The following is a 25,142-nucleotide window of genomic DNA, read 5'->3' on the forward strand; positions in this document are numbered from 1 at the left end:
AAAAGCCCAACCCACCGGTCCGACAGAGAGGTCATTCTTCCAGGCTCCAGGCAGAGACAGAAGCCCTCCAGCATCTCTGGCAGTCACTGCCCAGAGCAGCGCCAGGACCAGAGCGAGGGTGAGGCAGAGAGAAGAAGGTGTGTGTGCATCCATCGCCCATCACCAAACCAGCACACCCGCCACAGAGCTGCACTGACACGGGGGACCAGACAGAGACCCCACGTCACCTGTGCCACAGGGACCTCACAGGGACCTCAGTCCCATCCCTTTATTTACACCGCCCCCTCCCACGTATGTTCAACACACACACCCTCACACGGCCTTCCGGGGGACCAAAGCGGAACTCTGAGAATGGTTAAGTCAACGTGCTTTTAATAACAAGCATCCCTTCGTGACATGCGACATATAGGAAAACTAAATTATTCACTCCACATTCATTTACATCGGCGAACTAAAATGAGTTACACTTTTCTAAAATAATAGTCTATTCTGGAGTTCCATGGTGGCTCAGTGGGTTAAGGATCCAGTGTCGTCACTGCAGTGGCATGGGTTGCTGCAATGGTGCAGTTTCAATCCCTGGCCCTGGAATTTCCTCATGCCACGGATGCAAACATTAGTAAGTCATTAATTAACAACCTATTAGTCAAAATCAGTTTTAACCTCATCAGAAGTGAAATCGAATGAGCAGAACAGAGCAACCTTGGTGGTGTGGGAAGAGAAAGTATTCCAGAGTTCCCATCGTGGCGCAGCAGAAACGAATCTGACTAGTGTCCATGAGGACGCAGGTTCAATCCCTGGCCTTGCTCAGTGGGTTAAGGATCTGGTGTTGCCGTGAGCTGTGGTGTAGGTCACAGACTCAGCTCAGATCAAGCATTGCTGTGGCTGTGGCGCAGGCTGGCACCTGCAGCTCTAATTCAACTCCTAGCCTGGGAACCTACATATGCCGTGGGTGCGGCCCTAAAAAAAAAAGAGAATATACATATAAGAGAAAGTATTCCAAATAAGTACATTTAACAAGTGCCTGAAACTTACTCTAACCCATGTGCCAATTTTTATTTTAGGCAACTTGTTCGGAAAGTCTCTTTCACACCTGCTCCAGCATAAGGAAAAAGGGCCCAGGCTCAGGCACATCATAGGCCCAAGTCTGGTTCTCTCATTTGCCAGACGCGCAACCTACATGCCAGTTACTCAGTTTCTCCAGGCCGGTTTCCTGATCTGCAGACAAGTGAACTAACTACCCTGTGGGATTTTTTAGAGTAATAAATGAGACAACAGGTGAAAGACCGAAGCACTGTGCCTGGCACACAGTAGCAACTTAAGAAAGGCTGGTTTTCTTCCTATCTAATTTTAAGAGAATTTTTTTTTTTCAAATTACAGCATGATGAGCAGTTATTTCCATTACTTCTGACAAAGTAACCTGAAAATACCCCCAGTGGAAAAAAAAGCAAACATGGAAAAATTAAAAAATAAAGATGGAAATACACATCTTTTTTTCTTTTTTTGCTTTTTAGGGCATCTGCGACCTATGCCACAGCTCACAGCAACGCCGGATCCTTAACCGAGTGAGTGAGGCCAGGGATTGAACCCACGTCCCTATGGATTGTAGTTGGGTTCATTACCGCTGTGCCACGATGGGAACTCCTACAGCATCATTTTAAATCAGCGCTCTCCATCCTTGGTGGCATGATGCAACCCCTGGGCAGCTTTAAAAACAACCCCAGAGATCTTGATGGAATTTGGTCTGGGATGGCTGGCATGTCTGGGATCACAGCCTGGACATGGGAATGTCTAAAAGCTTCCCTGGTGATGACAGCAGGCCTCCCAGGTTGAGAACTCCTATTAAATGCTCCGCTGAGCTCAAAAGGAAGTAAGAAATCCCCGTGCTGGGGAGGAAAAAAATCAGAGCAGTGAGAGCTGGTATCTCTTCAGTCCTAGATGGCTATTATTCTTAGTACCTTAGGATTTAACAAACAAAACATATAGGGAGAGGAAACTGGACACCCATGCCAGGTGAGAGGTCGAATGGAGACCTCCTCTCATTTGAGAACTGAGAAGCCAAGGCTCTTGACAGAAGACACCTTCAGGTAAAGAATGAACCAGCCAAACATCGGTCCACTATCAGGGAGGAAGAAACTTCCTCTGCCCTTCTGGGTGCTGCTGGTGCTTCTAAGAATTAAATTAACGTGAGACAGATTAACAGGAGAAAATCCCAGAAACGTTTTATAACATGTAGACATGGGAGCAACCCAGGAAAACTGAGTAACCTGCCCAAATGGCCAAAGCCCTCACCTTAAACGCCGTCCTCAGCTAAAGGCAAAAGAGGATGTTGAGGGTGGGGAGAGTCAGTTATGAGACATGAGCAGAGAAAGTCCAGTAAACAAGGGTAAGGTTGTTATGCAAGTTTAACTCCTTGCCTTCTCCACTGATAAGAGCTTCTAGAGGTTTGGCCGCCCTCCTGTTCCTGGTACAGCACAGGAGACGCCCTTACAAATGAAGCTATATACCTTATATATGTCAGTGTTTCCTGCAAATGTTTAGCTCCTGCTTGGTTTTTCAGAATGTTTTTCCATGTCTGCTGTTTCCTGGGAAAAAAACTAGCTTAAAACGAGTAATATGCTGGAGTTTCCCTTGTGGCACAGCGGAAATGAATCCGACTAGGAACCACGAGGTTGCAGGTTCAATCCCTGGCCTTGCCCAGTGGGTTAAGGATCTGGCGTTGTTGTGAGCTGTGGTGTAGGTCACAGACACGGCTCGGATCCTGCATTGCTGTGGCTGTGGTGTAGGCTGGCAGCAGTAGCTCTGATTCGACCCCTAGACTAGAACCTCCGTATGTTGCAGGTAGGGCCCTAAAAAAAAAAAAAAAACAAACAAACAGTAATATGCCACAGAACTCTGTTTTGGGGATGGTAAATTCTGCTCCCCTGTACCCCCAGCAGGGGAGGACAACAAGGACGCTTGTCTGCCTGGACCCTGCCTACAGCAAAGTGCACCCTGAAACTCTGTAAGCACAGCATTCCTCCACAACTAAGGAATCAACATAAAAAGTAATCTCAGGCTGCTCGTGGTGCTGCAGCATGAGACAGATGCTAAATGCAGCAAAGACAGCTCAGGATTCCTACAACCAAACCCCACAAAGAGGAGACCACAGGTCCAACCTACAGAACACCTAAGAAAATAACCATGCAGGAGAGCTGGCATCCCTCACAAGTAGGACTTTTCAGACAGCCATGATAAAAAAAATTATTTGATTGTTTTTAACAAAGACAAAACCAGACTGTGAGGAAAACTGCATTATCAAAAGGCCAAGAGTTGGGAGTTCCCTAATGGCTTGGTGGGTTAAGGATCTGGCATCATCACTGCAGTGGCTCGAGTTCCCTCCCAGGCCCCGGGAACCTCCCCAAGCCAAAGGTTGGCCTGGGGGGAGAAAAAGAAAAAAGAAAAAAATCCCATCACCCAGAGATATTCACTATTGACAGTGAATTTCATGCTTGTATTTTAATCTATATATTCTTACATTTCAATCCATATAATTCTTTCTATATTTAAAACCTTTTGGAGATCATATTTGTATGGTTTTGCGTGTTATTTTTCACATATTATCTATCTGTCTTCTTAAATGGGGAAGACTGAACATAAACCTTTTCTGGCTGATTCAAGACTCAGCGTCACTGAAAATCAGAAGCCTTGGCTTCTCTGAGTGGGGTCACATGCCTGCTTGTTCCCCCCACACTGGAAGGCCCTCTTTCTAGGGCCCCTTTCCTATTGATGTGCTTTTTAGTAAGTGTTTTAAGCAATTAACTGGATAATGAAGCACATTGGAATTGTGACTAAAATAGAATAAGTGGGATAAGGAGCGGGCCTCCTCCAAAGGCTCAGGAAGGTTAAACTGCTTTTGGCCTAATTTCTGGTCCACAACTGTTCACCATGGGGCTAAGATCAGTGCATGATGTTAGAAACTCTATACCATCGACGATTTCTCTGAAGCAACATTGCTTCCATGAGTTATGATATTATATTATAATTGTATTAAAATGAAGAAGTAATTTTCCATATTTTGGGCGGGGGGGGGGGGAATGCCAGCAAACACATGCAGGCATCTAACTCTGAGCCATTGTTTTCTAAAAGCAAAGTCAGTTTCTCTAGAAGAAACAACCATAAATGAATTGAAGGTTACTCAAGAGATCCACAGATACTTGCCAAATACCTGTGCACCAAGCCCCCAAATTGAAACAAGTGTGGTGGCTACCTGCGGGCTGTGTAACCGCTTCAGCCCTGGACACAAGGGAAAAGGCAGGAAGAAGGCAGGCGAGTCAGCCCGGGCCCCTCCAGAACCAAGCCTGGAAACTGCAGGTGCCGACCTGTTAGGGGAGATGATAAACCCGTATGTTGAAACCACTCTGGATCTATTTATTGTTACTTGTCCAGACAGCATTCCAGAAACTGTGGTCTGTGGTCAAGAAACTCAGAGTCCAAGTTACAGATTCATCAATGATGACCATCTGGGCCAACAAAGTCTATGGCAGGAGTCCCCCGCCCCTGCCTGCCCCCACTGCCGAGGGCTCTGGGAACATAGGAGAGCCACCTGAGTCACATGGCAAGGTCAGGGGACATGCCTCGAGGGAGCAAGGGTTGGAGGAGCTGGTGACAGAGGAGGAGACATCAGGAAGAAGACAAGTCAGGGAGGCTCAGAAAGGTCATGTTGGTGACTTGTGGCTTATAACAGGTATGCCCAGCCAATAAACATATTCTTAAAAAGTAACATAGGTACCCCTTTGCCCCAACATCTTATTATGAAAAGCTCCACGTTTTCAGAGAAATAGAAAGAGCTGCACATATACCCACCACCCAATCCTACAGTTAACGTGCTGCTTGCCTTTTGCTTCATGGCAAAGCCAGTCATCTGGCAGCCCTCCACCCACCCATCCATCCATCTTATGTTCTGATGTGTTTCCATGTAAGCTATATACATCAGTACACATCATCCCTAGCTTCACTCACATCTTTTTTATTGTTATTATCATTGGTCACACACGCAGCATGTGGAAGTTCCAAGATAGGAATTGAACCCTCACCACAGCAGTGACAATGCTCAATCCTGAACCACTAGACCATCAGGGAACTCCACATACATCCATTTTTCACAAAACAATTCTATCTGTCCCAGAATGATCTTTAAGGGGCTTGCAAACCTCGTAATTGTTCTCTTCCATTCCAATTTGGGTTCATAGCCAATACATGAAAAGTCAAAACACAGACCTTCCAACAATGGGAACTGGGGCCTGTGACACCAGGCCTTGGCAGGCTCACCCCTCAGAGTCAGAAATCTTTTATTGGGAGTTCCCATCGTGGCGCAGTGGTTAACGAATCCGACTAGGAACCATGAGGTTGCAGGTTCGATCCCTGCCCTTGCTCAGTGGGTTAACGATCCGGCGTTGCCGTGAGCTGTGATGTAGGTTGCAGACGCGGCTCGGATCCCGCGTTGCTGTGGCCCTGGCGTAGGTCAATGGCTACAGCTCCGATTTGACCCCTAGCCTGGGAACCTCCATATGCCGCAGGAGCAGCCCAAGAAATAGCAAAAAGACAAAAAAAAAAAAAAAAAAAAGAAAGAAAAAAGAAATCTTTTACCAGTTGAGAAACACACCACAGATTCCCCCCCCTTTTTTTTCCTTTTCTTTTTACAGCCATACCTGCGGCATATGGAAGTTCTCAGGCTAGAGGTTCAATCCGAGCTGCAGCTGAGGCCTACACTGCAGCCACGGCAATACCAGATCCTTAACCCAATGAGTAAGGCCAGGGATCGAACACACATCCTTACAGAGACAATATCAGGTCCTTAGCCCACTGAGCCACAATGGGAACTCCAATAGATTCTTTTTAATATGTCTCCACCTAACAACGGGAAAGCTGTATCTATAGTGGGCTTCATTTCTCTCCAAAAAAAAAAAAAAAAAAAAAAAAACATTTAAACGCTACTCTATGCTTAGCTGTGCATCTTAGAAAACTCGATCTCCTAAGGAAGGATATAGATATAAAGCATTGGGATAGAACTGCCCATATGCAACGATAAAGATGGTTCAGGGTATAGTGGAGAGCAGAACAAACTCTGGGAAAAGAAGTTCTGGAAAGGCTTCAGAATTGAGTAAGAATTCACCCAGCAGAGTGGGGTGAGAGAGGGAAGCTTTCCATGCATAACAGAGGGCATAGCAAAGCAAGAAAGGCCTGAAGTATCAAAGCAGGTCCCAGAATCACATAATATTGAAGCATAGGAATGGGGTGGGGAAGTGACTGGGTGTCACATCTCCAAAGACAGATGTGCTCATCTACAAGTAAGCCTAAAATGCTGTCTTAAGAAATATATCCAGGAGTTTCCGTCGTGGTGCAGTGGTTAATGAATCTGACTAGGAACCATGAGGTTGCGGGTTCAATCCCTGGCCTTGTTCAGGGGGTTAAGGATCTGGCGTTGCCATGAGCTATGGTGTATGTTGCAGACATGGCTCGGATCCTGCATTGCTGTGGCTCTGGTATAGGCCAGCGGCTACAGCTCCAATTAGACCCCTAGCCTGGGAGCCTCCATATGCCGCAGGAGCAGCCCAACAAATGGCAAAAAGACAAAACAAAAAAAAAAAAAAAAAAAGAAAAGAAAAGAAAAAGAAACATATCTAGGAGTTCCCGTATGGATGAGAAAGGGAAAGATCTGGCATCATCACCGCTGCAACATAGGACTGGCCCAGGACTTCCGCATGCTATGGGCACAGCCAGAAAAAGAAAAAGAAAAATAATAATAATAATAATAATAATAATAATAACAATAATCAAAAAGGGAGACAATCCTAAATCTGGGAGAATTTAGTCACCCAAAAAGTTAAGGACAATAATGAAAACAGACCATAGAGAAATGAGGAATTTATGAAATCATACCTATAATAAATATTAAATAAACAAGGGAGGCTATTGCTTACAGCAGAACATCAAAGGCAGACTAATAACAGTACAGGGTGAGGAAGCTAAAAAAAAATATAGACATTTTCCATCTATCAGAGTTAAGACTGGTTCAGGCAAGAATCAGCAGGAGATGCTAAATCTAAAGGGGAGACTCAGATGAGGATCGGGAGACCGGCACAATCTTGAAGCATCTCAGCTTACTTATGAATCCGACTCCTCATCTTAACAAGCAGCAGTATTAAGTATGAGGACAAATCCCAACTATCCAGACCACTTCCGGTTACAATCCAAATTAGGAACAATCCGATCTAAATGAGGGTCCTGAAAGGTCCTCCCCTTGAGAAGCAGCATCTCGGATATGGAGGAACACAGGAAAGCGATGGATGGCAGGGGTTGCAAATGCTGAATAATGAAAAAGGAAAGCACAGTGACGCCGTCCATTTGGGAGCCATCATTTCTATGGACACTGAGAGTCAACATGCAGTCTCCCCATTTCTTATCATTGAACACCGACCTGTTAGATAGTTGTGAAAAAATGACTGTATATACCAGCGGGCATGGTTGTGAGAATACAAACTGACAGCACAGAATCCCTGTATCATTGTCCTTCTATTTTATTTTATTTTTGTTATTTTACGGCAGCACCCACAGCATATGCACAGCATATGCCTACCCGACAGCCACAGCAACTCAGGATCCAAGCCGCATCTGGGACCTACACTACAGCTCCCGGCAACACAGGATCCTTAACCCACTGACTGAGGTCAAGGATCAAACCTGAATCCTCATGGATCCCAGTCGGGTTCCTTAACTGCTGAGTCATGAAGGGAACTCCATCATTGTCCTTTTAATGACACAAATGTGGTTTTTTGTACACAGTCTCACAGGCACTCCTTGGGCAGAAAGGTTAAGTAGTGTCTTATTCACATGAGTGTCCCCAGGGACTAGGGCTCTTACTGACAGTGAATCAGAGAACTAGAAATGCCCAGAGAATGAATACGGAGTGAATGAACCATGAGAGAAGAGTCTTTAAGAAATAAAAATGAGAGCGCTTTTTTTTTTTTTTTTTTTTTTTTTTGTCTTTTTGCCTTTTCTAGGGCCACTCCCACAGCATATGGAGGTTTCCAGGCTAGGGGTCGAATCGGAGCTGTAGCCACCGGCCTACACCAGAGACACAGCAACTTGGGATCCAAGCCGCATCTGCAACCTACACCACAGCTCATGGCAACGCCGGATCCTTAACCCACTGAGTGAGGCAAGGGATGGAACCCGCAACCTCATGGTTCCTAGTTGGATTCGCTAACCACTGACCACGACGGGAACTCCGAGAGCGCATTTTAAACAATTTTCCATAACACGTACTATGCCACATTTTTCATCCACGTTCCATTAAAGAAAGGTTTATCCATTGTGTGTTCTATTGTGAACGTTGATCCTAGAAGGTAAACAATTAAGGGAGCAGACCTCCCCAGAGGTTCTTTTTGTGGTTTAACAATAAAAACTGTTAGCTACAAAAATGTTTAAATGCACACACACAGACTCAGGAGCCAATTTGAAGAGATGGATCCGAGATGGAAAATTAAAGATCAGCAAAGATAATAACTGCAATGGATTGAAACACATCCAGTTTGTTCATAATGATACTAAAAAAGCATCTTTCGAGGACTGGTGAAACAACCCATTATTTTTAAAATTGGTAAGTAAAGGGACGTATAAAAAAGGGATATATAAAAATATATCTTGCTTCTCCTATACAAGCTGTCCTAACAGATGACCAAATAATAGATGAAGCAAAGTTTCCCTTTACGAAATATTCTAACTAATCAAGGAATGACAGATTTTAGGCTATCACCATTTTGCAACTCCTCATGAATTAAGAGATCTGCTAACATTACAAAAAAGAGACAATCTGACATCTTGAAAAAGACACAACCATCAAGATGTATCCTTGCCAGAAACCTTCTAAATCTAACCACTGATTCACCTGAAGTACAGGGAGACAGAGGAATATGCTCTACAGAATAAGACACACAGCTGCTTCAACGAATAAAGTGCAAGAAAAAAAGAGAGACGGATAGAGTTCCCGTCGTGGCTCAGAGGTTAATGAACCCAACTAGTATCCATGAGCACGTGGGTTTGATCCCTGGCCTCGCTCAGTGGGTTAAAGATCGGGCATTGCCGTGAGCTATGGTGTAGGTCACAGATGCGGCTTGGATTCAGCATTGCTGTGGCTGTGGCGTAGGCAGGCGGCTATAGCTCCGATTCAACCCCTAGCCTGGGAATTTCCATATGCCACAGGTGCAGCCCTAAAAAGACATTTAAAAAAAAAAGAAAAAGAAAAAAGAGAGATGGAGAGGGAACCCGTAAATTATGAGACATAAGAGCCATATCAACGGATTGAAACATACGGACCAAATTTGGATCCCAGTATGAACAAACACACACACATAAGAAAACTGGGGAATTCTGAGCATTGACTGGATTTGATAAGGAATTATTGATAAAAAATTTTCACATGACTTCATTTAACCTTACTACAAATGAAGCTAAATGATTTATGACATTTGCTTCAAAGTTATCAAGGGGGAAAAGAGCAGAGATCTAGATGAAATAAGATTAGCCATAAACTGATCATTGTTGACACTGATGGATGGATACAAGGCAGTTCATTATACTATCCTCCGTACTTTGTTTTTTGTTTTGTTTTAATAGCTGTAACCCACAGCATGTGGAAGTTCCTGGGCCAGGGATCCAGCCCCAGCCAGAGAAGTGACCCAAGCTGCTGCAGTGACAACACCAGATCCTTAGCCCACTGTGCCACAAGAGAACTCCTAGATGCTTATTTTTGATGGAATACACTCATGGTACTAAATTATTACTTTAGTTTCTTGAGGATGGTCTAGTTACCAATATTTACATTAAGAAAAAAAAAGCACAAATTGCTCAACAAAACCTAGAAATTCAGTTCAGGATAATTTTTTAAAAATTTGCCTAAACACTCCAAATCTTCTATATTATGTATGTGGCAGGAGAATGTATCTGTGACAAGAATGCATATCTCCAGGTTCAGGATTGCCAAACCATACCTATAATAACCCCCGTATTTTATTTCTTGCCATAAATCACTAAAATTTCTCTGAAGCCCTCCCAACTCCCCTCCAAAATAGCAGAGGACCACCTAAAGTAACAGTACATTAAGAGGCCCTTGGAGTTCCCATCGTGGCACAGTGGTTAACGAATCCGACTAGGAACCATGAGATTGCGGGTTCGATCCCTGGCTCGCTCGGTGGGTTAAGGATCCGGCCTTCCCATGAGCTGTGGTGTAGGTCACAAGACGCCGCTCAGATCCCGAGTTGCTGTGGCTCTGGCGTAGGCTGGTGACTACGACTCCGATTAGATGCCCAGCCTGGGAACCTCCATATGCCACTGGAGTGGCCCTAGAAAAGGCAGAAAAAAAAAAAAAAAAAAAGAACAAGAGGCCCTTTTGGCAAAAGCACATCCAGTAAAAATGAGTTTTTAAAACATTTTGCTAAGTAACATTAAACATACATAGTTTAAGGTACTGTCTGCCTGGCATCCTTCTCTTTTCTTTTTTTATTTCTGCACCTGCATCATGTGGAAGTTCCCAAGCCAGGCATCAAACAGGAGTCACGGCAGTGATCCAAGCCACAGCAGGTCCTTAACCCGCTGAGCCACCAGGGAACTCCTTGGTATTCTGTTTTAGAAACTGCTCCCCTCCACCATCCTCATGGTTACTACAGGAGAAGGGGCAGGGCTGAGGGAGAGAAGACATGCCAGGCTAGCATGTGGCCCCATTCTCAGGGAGAAACTGATCCCAAAGGGGCACATGACCCAAGTACGGGGTTGTTGGTGGCTACAGCTGGGAGACGAGCCCCCAGCCAGGGCTGAGAGAGAAGCAGGAACCCCTGTGGCCCTTCAGACCATGCACTGCCCGGTCTGAGGTTATCATTATTAGTTCTGAGATAGGCCCTTAAAACAGAGATTACCAGATCACCAGATCACCAAATAAAGTAAGTTTTGTCTATTAAACAATGCTCCACATAAACAAAAAACTGCAGGTTCAGTGGCTGGGTATTTCAAAGTCCCTATAGTTTTACCAGAGATACTCTAAAAATTAGAGCAACCTAGTCTGTATAAGAATCTCATCATTTCACCCACTGATTTATTATTTAGTTTATTAATTACTATTCACTAGTAATCAATTAGTAATCAATTAATTATTAAACCTGTATTTATTTAAATAAGGATTGCTGATCATTTGACGGCTATCCAGCTGGCAGGGATCTGTCTGGCCATCTCTTACGTGACTTCGTGATCTCAGGAAGGAGCACAGGCCTTGCAGTGGACAGCTGAACCTGGATAGCGTGACAGTGGCTCTGGGCACCTGAGTGCCTGGCAGTTGGGTCACCTCGCCAAGCATCCTGCATTGGCTAGCTGACCTCTCCACAGCCACAAACTTCCGAGGGCTAAGGCTGAACCTCTGTTAAATCCTTCTAGCAAATGAAGATACTCAGTCTTAACTCCTCAGGCTGGTAAATCTGCATTTCCTGATGGCTTTTCATGAAATGGGACCTTCCTGGAGTGACGGTCCTGGTAAGAAACAACTTAAGTCCTCAAGGGGCTCAGTTTCTCTTACTGGAGCCTCAGCCCTTCCTACATCTAGTAACTTAAAGAAGGAAACTCAGGAGTTCCCCGATGGCCTATCAGTTAAAGGATCCGGCATTGTCACTGCTATGGCTCTGGTTGCTGCTCCAGCATGGGTTCAGTCCCTGGCCCAGGAATTTTATAAGCTGCAAGCAGAGCCAAAAACCTCAGTTTTCCCCCTCCCTTGTGCAGCTGCTATTGTCATCAGCCCCAGGGAACAGAATATTTTTATCTTCTCATACATATATGACTCAGTTTCCATGTCTAGGAAAACAAGGAAGTTGAATTAAATGATCCAAGTTCCTTTCCAATTTTTTGCTACTTTTTTCTGAAATCCGATCTGCAAAACAACTTACATTAGCGCTCCTGTGCACCTAAGGAAATTTGTTTTAGGTATTTGTGTTCCCTGATGCATATCTCTTTATCTGTTCTCCTGCCAAAGGTGGGGTGGGGAGGTGGGCGACTAAACAAAACCAAACGAAATTAACTAAAACAAAACCAGAAAGTTCTGCTTTGCTCATCACAAGCACCCTGCCTCTGGTCTGTACCGCTGGGTACACATTACTGCTTCTGCCAGGACTGCCCTTTCTTCACCATGACCTCCCTGGACCTCCAGCTCAGCTGACCCTCAGTCCACGCAGGTTCCCAGGCCTGTCCATACCACCCACTGAGGCAAAGCAGTGATCTCCTCCAGACCAGGCCTGTCTCCCCTACTGCACCGAGAGCTGCCCATGTGTCTTTGTGTGCCATGCACCTGGCACTTAGGAGACCCCAATCCATGGTGGACTAAAAAAAAAAAAGAAAAAGAAAGAAAGTTCTCTGCCTGGGTTGGGAGGCCTCAAAAAGACAAGTGGTTAACTCACAAACTTTGAAAAGTTAAATTTCCTTAAAGGATGACTTTCCTCAACTACAAAGCAAAAAGAAATGGTGCGAGGTCATTTGCAAGCTCTGATTGTTTAAGCATGTGCAGTTACTTCCAAAATAAGGACCTCCCCCACCCTACCCTCACCTCCAATGGACCCTGGGGATTTCACTGGCCTTAAAGAGTCTGCCAAGCCATACAGACTCCAGTTCCTTCTACCCACAAAGGCAGCCTCGGAGACATGAGGGCTGCTTTGCCTCCGGATGGTTGAAGGTCAAGTCTGAACCCAGCATACGTGGGTGGCCCTGTCCTAAAAGACTTACCCAAAGTGCCGCTTAGATTTTTCACCTAGATTCACTTCCCCATCATCCACTAGCATGTCACATGCACACAAACAGAGCCTGTGGAACCTGCAAGGTCATTTAACTGGTTCAGAGCCCCCACTCTCAGCCAGGACACCTTTAGTGGCTGCAGGGGGTGGGAGGCGGGAGGACCTTCAATCATGGGGTGAAATACTGGAATTCCTGGATCAGAAAGCTCTTTAAGAGTCAGGAATGCACAGACAACCAGAGCCCAAGTTCTAAAACAAAGACCTAGGAGGAAATGTTCCATCAGAAGCAGTGAGGACACACCCAAAAGAACTGAAAGCAGGGCCTCAAATCGGTATTTGTACCCCCATGTTCACAGTAAATATTCACATCAGCCAAAAGGTGGAAGCTGCCCACGTGTCCACTGATAGATGAATGGAAGACAAAAGGTAATCTATCCATACAGTGGAATAGGACTTAGTCTTAAAAAGGAATGAAATTCTGAGATAAGCTACAATACGTATGACTCCTGAAGACATTCGGCTGAGTAAAACAAGCCCCTCACAAAAAGGCAGATCCCTCTCTGCTTCCACTTATAGGAGGTACCTGGAATAGTCAAATTCATTGGGATGAATTCATAAGGAGAATAGGGGTTGCCAGGGGCTGGGGACAAGGAGGATGGAGAGTTCGTGATGAATGGGACAGCTGCAGAACGGGATGCTGAAAAAGCTTTCAGAGACGAAACAGTGGGCCGACTGTACAACAACATACATGGACTTAAGGCCACTGAACTGTACACATAAAAACTATGAAAATGAGGAGCCCCCTGGTGCCCTAGTGGTTAAGGATTCGGTGTTGTCACTGTGTGGCTCAGGTCACTGTTGAGAGGATTCAATCCCTGGCCTAGGAACTTCTGCATGTTGCAGGCATGGCCAAAAATAAAAAAGTGTTAAAATAGTAAATTTTATGTTAGGTATACTTTACCCCAACTTCTTTTTTTTTTTTTTTTAAGTAGTTACACGCCCACAACAGTGGGTCAGAAGAAAAAAAATGCACAACTTGAAGTCTGGCGTCTGCCATTGGGAAGCTAATGGCCTTGGTTCAGCTGGCTCCCTCGGCCTCAGTCTGATCTAGTAAATCCAGAAGAGATCTGTGTCCCCGGGGTCACGATGAAGGAATGAGAAAACACCTACCTACCACGATACCTGGCTCTGGTCAGGCACTCTGCTTCCAGAAATCCACTCGGATGTTCTGGAAAGTCTTGGAAAGAAATGGGCAGAGGAGCCCCAGCTATGCCAAGGCAGGGCGAGCTGCCAGGCTTGAGGGAGGAAGAGACAAGGCCAGGGTGACTCCTTCGCTCAGATTCTGCCTCCCAACAACCAAGGTGGCACTTGTCCAGGGCTCCATCCCAGACAGGAAGAGGCCTGGCTCTGGTCCTCATTCAGCCACTCATTCTGTGATGAGGCGAGTCCCTTTACCTCTGGGCCCAAAGGATGGACAGCATTTACCCACCCCCCACCCCCCACCCCCGCACCTCGTGCCATACCTGGGAGGAACCAATGTGGAAACCCGCAGTAAAGGCTGGACGAGCATTTCCCAGCCAGAAACAAGGGTAGAAATGCCACCACCTCTAACAGAGGTCCTTTGGTCCTTCCTCCTTCTGTCACCCACAAGGACAGTGGCACTCGCCTTCAGAGGCATTCACAAGGGGCACTGCAGGCCCTGCCTGAAATCTCCCCCGGAAGCTCCTGAAATCTAACAAAGGTCACCTCTCTTTCTCTCCCCATTGTGTCAGGGTGTGCAGCTCTAGGGTGCCAGCACCAGATGCTGCCACCAATCCAGTTGAGATCTGGGAGCCACAGTGCGGGAGCAGTGGGGAGGGCAGCACGCTGAGGGGCGTCCCTCTACCAAGTCCCCCCAGACACGCAGGCCCCCCACTCTTCCCCACAACTAAACTCTCATCCCACCAGGATGGCATCCATCACCTGAAATGACTAACCCACCCCCACTGCATCCCCCAGCCCCTGGGCACACTGGCAAACTCTTCTAAAAATGCTCCTCTACCTTCTGGCCTATCCTGAGACCCGGGGGTCCCAGGGGACACGACATCTTAAGGGGATGCTATTTCTCCTCATGTGCTTCAGGGACAGGAGGAGAGAAGGGTCCTTCTTCCCTTCCCCCCACCAAGTGTCACATCCAACCATCTCCTTCTTCCTCTTGCAAAAGCCCTGGGCCCCCACCTGGCTGCTAGCATCTCTGGACCTCCTCTCACGGCCCTCGTTCACTCGTGGTACTTGCTTCTGACTCACAGGCTTCCTTTCCAACCCAACCCCCATCATCCTCCTCAGCGACCTCTATGTTCACACTGACCACCCGCCCAGGAGCGTGGCTGCTCTAACCCTTGAACTTCTCTCTCAAAGCTTTTTCTTTTTCTTTCTTTCTTTCTTTTTTTTTTTTTTTTTTTTTTTTTGCTTTTTAGCGCCACACCCAAGGCCCATGGAGGTTCCCAGGCTGGGGGTCTAATCAGAGCTACAGCTGCCAGCCTACACCAGAGCCAAGCTGCATCTGCGACCTACACCACAGCACCACAGCTCATGGCAATGCTGGATCCTTAACCCACTGAGCGAGACCAGGGATCGAACCCACAACCTCATGGTTCCTAGTCGGATTCATTTCTGCTATGCCCCAACAGGAATTCCCCAAAGCTTTTTCGTTCCTTTCCTGTGACACTACTGTGGTCACTTCATTATCATCAGCGTGATCATCCTCTCCTCTCACTGTCTGGCCCTGGCCCCCATCCCTCTAGCTCACCTGCTCATCCACCCCTCCCCCATCATTCTCTGCCTCTGGATACAAGAGCACTGGTTCCAGCACCTTCCCTCAGTGCATGGGATCCCACTTCCCTCCTTCCCCAACTGAGACCCCATAGCTCACTCTGCAAACACAGTCACCTTCCTCATCGCCTCACTATCCTGCCTGGCATCTGCACCCAACAAGCAAATGCTGCTGGAGTGGGAAAGTCACATGACCAACCTTAGGAAACACGAGGAGAAGTGTGTTTAGGGTCACAAACTGGGAATGGGTGTTCACTCTACACGTCCAAGAAATCTTACTGTGACGCTCTCCGAGGCCCTCCCCACGCTCACGCTCCACCAGTGACCTTGCCTCATTTTCCCCAAACAGAAGCCATGGAGCACAACGCCCTTACCACTCCTCTGCCAAGTCTACAAACCCACTGGCATCCATGCCTATCTCCTCCTTGTCTGCTGCTCTTGGCAGAGGCCAACTCTCCACACAGGTGTTGGACTCTGTGCCACCCACACCCCCATACCAAGGTCATTCCTGTCATTCTGTTTAATCTTCATCCTAAACACACTTACCATTTTTATCCTCATATTCCCCTCTAGCTAGTGACACAATTTCTCTGTAGGCCTAGTTATCTGTACCAGTGCCTCTCACAGTACCTGGGAATCTTGGTCAAAGGCACATTCTGATTCAGCAGGTCTGGGATGGAGCCAAAGACTCTGTTTTGGGAGTTCTTGTCATGGCGCAGCAGAAGGGAATCTGCCTAGCAACCTTGAGGTTGTGGGTTCAATCCCTGACCTCACTCAGTGAGTTAAGGATCCAGCATTGCCATGAGCTGTGGTGTAGGTCGCAGATACAGCTCAGATCCCACATTGCTGTGGCTGTGGCTTTAGGCCGCCAGCTACAGCTCCGATTGGACCCCTAGCCTGGTGTGGCCCTAAAAGGATTTAAAAAAGAAGAAGAAAAGAAGAGGTTCAGAGAGTGTCCAGACTGGAGAAGCAGAGTTCATTCGTGTGCCACCATGGGGGGCGGGGGCAAATTCCATGAGGACAGAAGCTCCTTGGTTTGTGACCTGGGACCTGGATCTCTTCATCTGGCTGTTGATTCATGTCCTTTAACAATCTTTATAAGAAACTGGTCATGAAGTGATGAAATGGGTTTCCTGAGTTCTGTGAGCCACTCCAGCAAATTAATCAAACCCAAGCAGGGGGACATGGGAACCTCTGGTTTATAGCTAGTTGGTCAGAAGTACAGGTAACATCTGGGCTTTGTGACTGGCAGCTGAAGCGGAGGGCAGTCCTGTGGGACAGAGTCCTTGACCTCGGGAACCTGGTGTTATCTCTAGGTAGAGAGGGTCACCATTGAGCTGAATCACAGGTCACCCTGCTGGTGTCAGAGAATGTCTTGGTGCTGTGCCCCCACACATAATCCACATTGGAATTGGGTGTAGAACCCCTTTAGAAGTTAAAGAATGGTGGGCAATGAGATCCTGCTATATAGCACAGGGAACTATATCTAATCACTTGTGATGAAACATGATGGAGGATAATGTGAAAAAAAATCTATATATGGGTATAACTGGGTCACTTTGCTGCACAGCAGAAATTGACAGAACATTGTAAAAATCAACTACAGTAAGATTTTTTTTTTTACGTTTCAAAAAATAACAGGAAGTTCCCTTATAGTGCAGTGGGTTAAGGATCCGGCATTGCCACAGCTGTGGTGCAGGTTGCAACGGCAGTGCCGTTCGATTCCTGGCCAGGGAAATTTCCCATGCTGTGGGTGTGGCCCAAAAAAAAAAAAAAAAAAAGTTAAAAGATGGCAGAAGGTACTGAATGAACACATATAATTTGAGATTTTAAAAAGGCTTAATATGCGAGGATGAGCAGAGGTACCACATTGGCTAAAATCCATTCCTAATAATGGGATCAGATAATCTACAACAAATGCCTGGCCACCAACCTTTTCCTGTTTTCACAGGGGGAGGGGAGTGGAAGGAAGAAGGGGGCTGATAGGAGAGGCAGGATAAAGAGAAAAGAAAGATACTAGCTCATAAATTAGGGCAGCAAACAGGAGACAGGCCAAAAATAGGAAGAAAGGAAAGGCAAATTGTGCTGACTTTTCTAGTCTGCCTAATGGCGACTAACAACCTTGAACTGGGTTGGAATGAACTAAAGCAATTCTCAGAAGACTTCATTTTCTGAAGTTACAATTTAACTTGATTTATGAAACCTTTTGTTATAAATATGCCGAAGTCAAAGGATATTTGTTCTATGTTAGAATCATAGAATTTTTAAGAGCTAGGAAGAAACCTACAGACCTTTTAATCGGGCTTCAAGCTCAGGGTTCCTAAATTCTTCTCTGCACGTACGGACACTACAGAAAGATTTCATCTAGAAGTTAAAAGAATAAAGCTCTTTTTGTGCAGGTGAATAATTAAAATGTGTTAGGGCTTGGAGCTCCCTCTGTGGCACAGTGGCTTAAGAATCCAACTATAGCAGCACATATAGGTGCAGAGGCGCAGGTTCAATCCCTGGCCTGGGAATTTCCACATGCCAGGGGTGCAGCCATTTAAAAAAAAAAAAAAAAAAAGTTTTTTTAATGTATTAGAATTTCAAAAAAGAAATGAAAACTTGCTAGACAAATAAATATTGTCCGAAGTTTTCAGGTAATTGGGGGAAGGGCTCTATTTTTTTTTATTGCCAGAATGCCACTATTTATTTATTGGCCTTGCTGTCAGGGCTCTAGGAAACTTTTTCTTGTGATTATGCCTCTTTTGCCCCTCCCCTTTTTAAAAAACTTTGTATGGGGCGTTCCCGTCATGGCTCAGTGGTTAACAAACCCCCGACCAGTATCCATGAGGATGCGGGTTCGATCCCTGGCCTCACTCAGTGGGTTAAGGATCCCGTGTTGCCGTCAGCTGTGGTGTAGGTCACAGACACAGCTCAGATCCTGAGTAGCTGTGGCTGTGGTGTAGGCCAGCAGCTACAGCTCTGATTCAACTCCTAGCCTGGGAACCCCCACATAAAAGACAAATGACTAAAAAAAAAACTTTTTATAGTGGCAGGTTTCACACATACATAAAGTTAGAAAGAAGCATTTAATAAGCAGGTTCTCCAAGATGTTTTTAGCTACCATGTCAGTGAGTTTTATTTCTTAAAAAATACACAGATGGTGGAGTTCCCCTTGTGGCTCAGTGGTTAGAGAACCCACATCCATGAGGACACGGGTTCAATCCCTGACCTCTCTCAGTCGGTTAAGGATTTGGCATTGCCCTGAGCTGTGGTGTAGATCGCAGATGCAGCTCCGATCCTGAGCTGCTGTGGCTGTGGTGTAGGCCGGCAGCTACAGCTCTGATTCAACTCCTAGCCTGGGAACCTCCATATGCCACAGGTGTGCCCCTAAAAAGCAAAAAAAAGAAAGAGAAAAAAAAATACACAGATGATTAACAACTAACTTTGCTCATCATGGAGATCATTTTGGGCTAATTTTTAACCAGTTTCTTTTAGGGTTTCAAAAAAACAAAAGAACAAACAAAAAAAAAACCTCAGCTGTTTCATTTGGTTTAGGGACCACCAAGATTTTGTTTTAGTTTAGTTTGCTTTTTAGGGCCGCGCCCATGGCATATGGAAATTTTTTAGGCTAGGGGTCGAATCAGAGCTAGAGCTGCCGGGCTACACCACAGCCACAGCAACTCGGGATCTGAGCCTCATCTGCAACCTACACCACAGTTCACGGCAACACCAGATCCCCGACCCACTTAGCGAGGCCAGGGATTGAACCCATATCCTGCAGAGCCAGGAAGGGAACTCCCCAGCGAGATTTTCATTTCTAATTTCCAAAGCTACTGTATATTTATTTGGCTAATTAACCCTAGCGCCTGACAAGGAAGGACCAGAAGAAAGAACATAAAACTTCAAAAGTTTCAAGAATAGTAAAAATTCCAGCTGCATTTTCATCTCCTACAGTACACACTCCAGTAAGCACCTGAAAAAAAAGAAACCATAAAAAAAGGAACTGTGGTAGATAGGCTCCAAGAATGCCAATGGTCGGGGTTCCCATTGTGGCTCAGTGGCTAATGAATCCAACTAGGAACCATGAGGTTGCAGGTTCGATCCCTGGCCTCGCTCAGTGGGTTAAGGATCTGGTGTCGCTGTGAGCTGTGGTGTAGGTCACAGATGTGGCTCGGATCTGGCGTTGCTGTGGCTCTGGTGTAGGCTGGTGGCTACAACTCAGATGAGGCTCGGGTCCTGCATTGGCGTGGCTGTGGTACAGCTCCAATTAGACCCCTAGCCTGGGAACCTCCATATGCTGTGGGTGTGGCCCTAGAAAAAGACAAAAACAAAAAACAAGCATGCCAATGGTCTTCAAGCTTCCCCAGGGCAGTCCACTGCCACGTTACACCAGGCTGGCCTGTGTGCTGGCAGAAGTGACAGTATGTCACTTAGATACAAAGACACTGCAGTTTCCACTTGATCATCCTTTCTCCCACTTCCTCCCCGTCTCAGATCACTTGCCCTTGGGAGAAAGTGAGCCACCATGTTGTGAAGAGTCCTATGGAGAAGCCCCTTGGTGAGGACTGAGGCCTCCAGCCAACAGCCATGTGAGTGCGCCATCTTGGAAGCAGACTCTCCAACACCAGTCAAGCCTGCAGATGTCCACAGCCTCAGGAGAGACTCCGAACCAGAAGCACCCAGCCAAGCCACTCTCCAGTTCCTGAACTTCAGAAACTGTGATAGTAAATGTCTGTTGCCTTAAGCTGTGAAGTAGGGGGTAATTTATCACACATCAGAAGAGGATTCATTCAAAAGACAAACTTTAGAAATAGCTATGCAGGAGGACCAAATTACTATACATCCTTCAACTCCTGCCGTTTACTAAGCAAAATTACCCAGCTTAGACTATTTTAATTTGGATCAAAACTAACTTAATATTATGTATGTCAATTCCCAATCTAGTGGGCCTAAAATACATTGTATATAAACTGCCCACAAAGCATTAACAAAAGCAATAAAAGACAACAATATGTTAGCAATTATCTATTAATGGCACCTTTTCCTGCATTTATATTTCAATTTTTAAAAAAGGAAAAACTCTGCCAAAGACTTGTCTACAACTACAACAGAGAACACTCAGGAAAATTACTGCAGTTTATTTTAGCTTATCTTACTGTCTTTTCAGGGCCACACCCACAGCATATGGAAGTTCCCAAGCCAGAGGTCCAATCGGAGCTGTAGCCGCTGGCCTACGCCACAACTATGGCCACGCAGGATCCAAGCTGTGTCTGCGACCTACACCTCAGCTCACGGCAACACCGGATCCTTAACCCGCTGAGCAAGGCCAGGGATCAAAACTGAGTCCTCATGGATGCTAGTCAGATTCGTTTCCACTGAGCCACCACGGGAATGCCAGTTACTCTTTTTTAGAGTAACATCAACTTGAACTTGAGACCTGGCTGGTATTCTGTAGTTGCTATTGTACCTTCCTGCTTTGACACTTGGCGTCCATATTCTCTACATCTTTCTCTCCACTCTCACCCATCAAAAAGCTTATTACACCCTCTTGCCTACCCGGCCTACTTTTGGGGACATCCAAGGACACGTACACATGCACATCCATACTTGTATTCCTAGGCACCAAAAAGAACTGAGGAGCCAAAGGACACAGCTCATGGTCAAATCTCCAAGGCTAGATATTTACCTGGCCTTGGTCAGATCAGTGGGTCTGTGCTGAGCAGACAGCTGATGCTCCACAAACACCAGTTTCCCTCCACCTCCTCACCCACCCCAGCCCCCTCTGCATGATGAAGGAAGAGTCCCATTTTCTCTCGAACTTGTTCACCTCTTCTTTCTTTCTTTCTTTCTTTTTCTTTCTTTCTTTCTTCCTTCCTTCCTTTTTCTTTTCTTTTCTTTTCTTTTTAGGGCCATACCTGCTGCATATGGAAGTTCCCAGACTAGGGATCAAATTGGAGCTGCAGCTGCCGTCCTACGCCACAGCCACAGCAATCCAGGATCCTTAACCCACTGATCCAGGCCGGGGATCAAATCCGCACCCTCATGGATACTAGCCAGGTTCTTAACCTGCTGAACCACACTGGGAACTCCTCAGTCAGCTCTTTTATTCAGACTCTTCAGCAACATGCATTCGCTTTAGAAAAACATCCAAAGGGCTGTTTGTTTAGAAGTATAGGCAGCCCAGGATAATAATAAAAAAAAAGAATGTATGTATATGTATAACTGGGTTACTTTGCTATACAGCAGAAATTGACAGAACATTGCAAATCAACTATAATAAAAACAATTTTCTTTTAAGTACAGGCAGCCCCCAACTTATGATTCAACCTACAATTTTTCAACTTTATGATGGCTAAAACAAAGGTGATATGTATTCAGTAGAAACCATACTTCAGAGGTTGAATTTTAATATTTTCCTGGGCTAGCGATACATGATAAGATCCTCTTGTGTTCACAAGACCTAAACAGACATTTCTCCAAAGATATACAGATGGCCCACTGGCGTGTGAAAAGATGCTCAACATTGCTAATTATTAGAGAAATGCAAATCAAAAGTACAATGAGATACCACCTCACACCAGCCAGAGTGGCCATCATCAAAAAGTCTACAAATAACAAATGCTGGAGAGGGTGTGGACAAAAGGGAACCCTCTTACACAGGGGGTGGGAATGTAAACTGGCACAACCACAATGGAAAACAGTATGGAGGGTATTTAAAAAACTAATAATTGAGTTGCCATATGATCCAGCAATCCCACTCCTCGGCATAAATCCAGAGAAAACTCTAATTCAAAAAGACAGTTTGAGTTCCCATTGTGGTGCAGCAGGAACGAATCTGACTAGCAACCATGAGGTTGAAGGTTCGATCCCTGGCCTTGCTCAGTGGGTCAAGGATCCGGCATTGCTGTGAGCTGTCGTATAGGTCACAGATGCAGCTCAGACCCCGGGTTGCTGTGGTTGTGGTGTAGGTCAGCAGCTCTAGGTCCGATTGGACCCCTAGCCCGGGAACGTCCCTGTGCTGCAGGTGTGGCCCTAAAAAGACAAAAGACAAAAAAAGAACAAAAAAACATTAGTCAAGGAGAGGTACTCTGAATGGAGGCAAAAAGACAGAACCTGTGAATGGATTTTAGCTGATATACATATATACATTTCTAATAAAAATTATCAGTATTGAGAATATCTTCCATTTAGTAGAATTTTTCTTCTCTTGTAGAAGGTATTTTCTTAATTAAAAACATTATAATCTATAGAGAAGAATTAACTGAAGACGTCTACAATTTCAAATTTAACTGTAAAATGCAACTGTGAAACAGATTGCGGGCATTTTTTTGAAAAATTTAAAACATTAAGACCATATTGGAAACATACTTTTTCAGAAAAATGGTGTTAAAGACAGTTATGGCTAAGAAACCAATTAAATTATGTGGCTATGTACCAAAAAGGAAGGAAAAAAAAAAAAATAAGACCGTTCGTCTGCAAACTTGGTGCTTCGAGCGGCTCAGAGTGTGCAGGCTGCTGTCTCCAACCTACGTGCTGTCTCTGCGCCCACAGCGCACTGTCTGCACCGCCTGGGGGGCTGCGGATGGGCACAGTCCAGGAGCTGGGCACCAGCCCCGCTCTGCTCTCTGTGGGAAAATTCACAGACAAACATGTATGGATAACAACAGAAAATGTCATTGGAACAGTGGGAATCAGCAATTTTGCACAGGAAACTTTGCGAGATGTTTACTGCAGTCTGACTGAAGTTGGGACAAAATTGAACAAACAAGAGGAGTTTGGTGCTTTGGAAAGTGTGAAAGCTGCCGGTGAACTCTATTCTCCTCTACCAGGAGAAGTAACTAAAATGAATGGAGCTCTAGCAGAAAATCCAGGACTTGTCAGCAGATCTTGTTATGAAGATGGCTGGCTGATCAAGATGACACTCGGTAACCCTTCAGAACTAGATGAACTAATGAGTGAAGAAACACATGAGAAATACAGAAAACCTATTGAGGAGTAAAGTGGAAGCCCTAAATAAACCAGTTTGAAACAACTTAATCTAGCATAGATGTCTTAAATTAGTGGTGGATAGATTTTTTTTTTTTTTTCTCTTTTTAGGGCTGCACCCCTGGGCATACGGAGTTCCCAGGGTAGGGGTCTAATCAGAGCTGTAGCCGCTGGCCTACGCCACAGCCACAGCAACGCCAGATCCAAGCCTCCTCTTCGACCTACACCCACAACTCATAGAGATGCCGGATCCTTAACCCACTGAGCAAGGCCAGGGATCGAACTGGCAACCTCAGGGTTTCTAGTCGGATTCCCTTTTCCACTGGGCCATGATGGGAACTCCAGTGGTGGAGAGATTTTTAAAAAGCAACTTTTAGGAGTTCCCATCGGGCATGGCTCAGTGGTTAATGAATCCGACTAGGAACCATGAGGTTGCCGGTTCGATCCCTGGCCTTGCTCAGTGGGTTAAGGATCCGGCATCACCATGAGCTGTGGTGTAGGTTGCAGACGCGGCTCGGATCCCTTGTTGCAGTGGCATGGTGTAGGCCGGCAGCTACAGCTCTGATTCAACCCCTAGCCTGGGAACCTCCATATGCCGTGGGAGTTGCCCAGGAAATGGCAAAAAAAGACAAAAAATAAATAAATAAATAAAAATAAAAAACAACCTTTAGCAAAAGAACCTACTTACAATGTTACCAGAAAAAATTACCACTTATCTTCCTAATGACCTCAGATAAACAGTGTGCATCTTTTGCACAGCACCCTATGATTTTCAGGCTAGGCACCAGTTAGAGTATTCAGAATTCTTGAAATTATCTGTGGTAAAACTACTTATAAAATTACATAATTCAAGGATAACATCATTATCTTAAGCCTTATATATATATATATATAATATTGTAACTTGCTTACAGCCATCCCTGGATTTGGGTTAAAGTACTTAATGAACTTCCCATTGGAAATAACTGGCTGTGGAGAAAAATTTTCGTTAGTTGCACAGAGTCAGTAAAGAACATTAGTATCTTAATTTTACAATATACTGTGTTTGCTGGTGCTATTTTTACACAGTGAAGCACAGCCTTGCAGAAAAATAAGGAAAAGTTTAATAATAAAATATTCAACTTAAAAAAAAAAAAAAAAAGACAGTTCGTAGCAGCACTCTTCACAGTAGCCAAGACATGGAAACAACATAATTGTTCTTCAACAGAGGAATGGATTAAGAAGATGTGGTATATACACAGTGGAATATTAGCCACAGAAAAGAATGAAATAATGCCCTCTGCAGCAATGAGAAGGACCTAGAGATTATCAGACTAAGTAAGCAAGCCAGAGAAAGACATTTATCATATGATATCACTTACATGTGGAATCTAAAATTTATACAAATGAACTTATTTACAAAACAGAAATAGATTCAGACATAGAGACCAAACTTATGGCTACCAAAGGAGATAGTGGTGGGGGAGACCGATGAATTGAGAATTTGGGGTTAAGAGATACACACTACTAAACATAAAAAGATAAACAGAAAGGACCTACTGTAGAGCACAGGGAGCTATA

The 25,142-nt window shown here is 45.2% G+C and overlaps 1 protein-coding gene and 1 pseudogene across 12 annotated transcripts in view; one reads left to right on the plus strand and one right to left on the minus strand.

Annotated features, from left to right (window-relative positions):
- Positions 1–25,142, minus strand: part of RALB (RAS like proto-oncogene B) — a 76,531-nt gene that overhangs the window by 22,180 nt on the left and 29,209 nt on the right. For 3 of the 12 annotated variants that reach the window (XM_084999625.1, XM_084999624.1, XM_084999627.1), the window contains one exon: positions 4,247–4,358. The exons of 7 other annotated variants lie outside the window; for them this stretch is intronic. The gene's annotated coding sequence lies outside the window, so the exon portion shown is untranslated. Of the gene's footprint in view, positions 1–15; positions 2,376–4,246; positions 4,359–23,062; positions 23,222–25,142 lie in introns of those variants that run through there. 2 more of the 12 variants (XM_084999630.1, XM_021074755.2) reach the window with 2 other exon arrangements.
- Positions 4,492–23,595, plus strand: LOC102164362 (glycine cleavage system H protein, mitochondrial pseudogene; annotated as a pseudogene).

This window comes from Sus scrofa, chromosome 15 (genome assembly GCF_054392235.1).
Source record: "Sus scrofa isolate SSC_HxYL_T2T_F1_AM1 chromosome 15, Sscrofa_HxYL_maternal_Yorkshire_Landrace_v2.0, whole genome shotgun sequence".
Lineage (NCBI taxonomy): Eukaryota > Metazoa > Chordata > Mammalia > Artiodactyla > Suidae > Sus > Sus scrofa.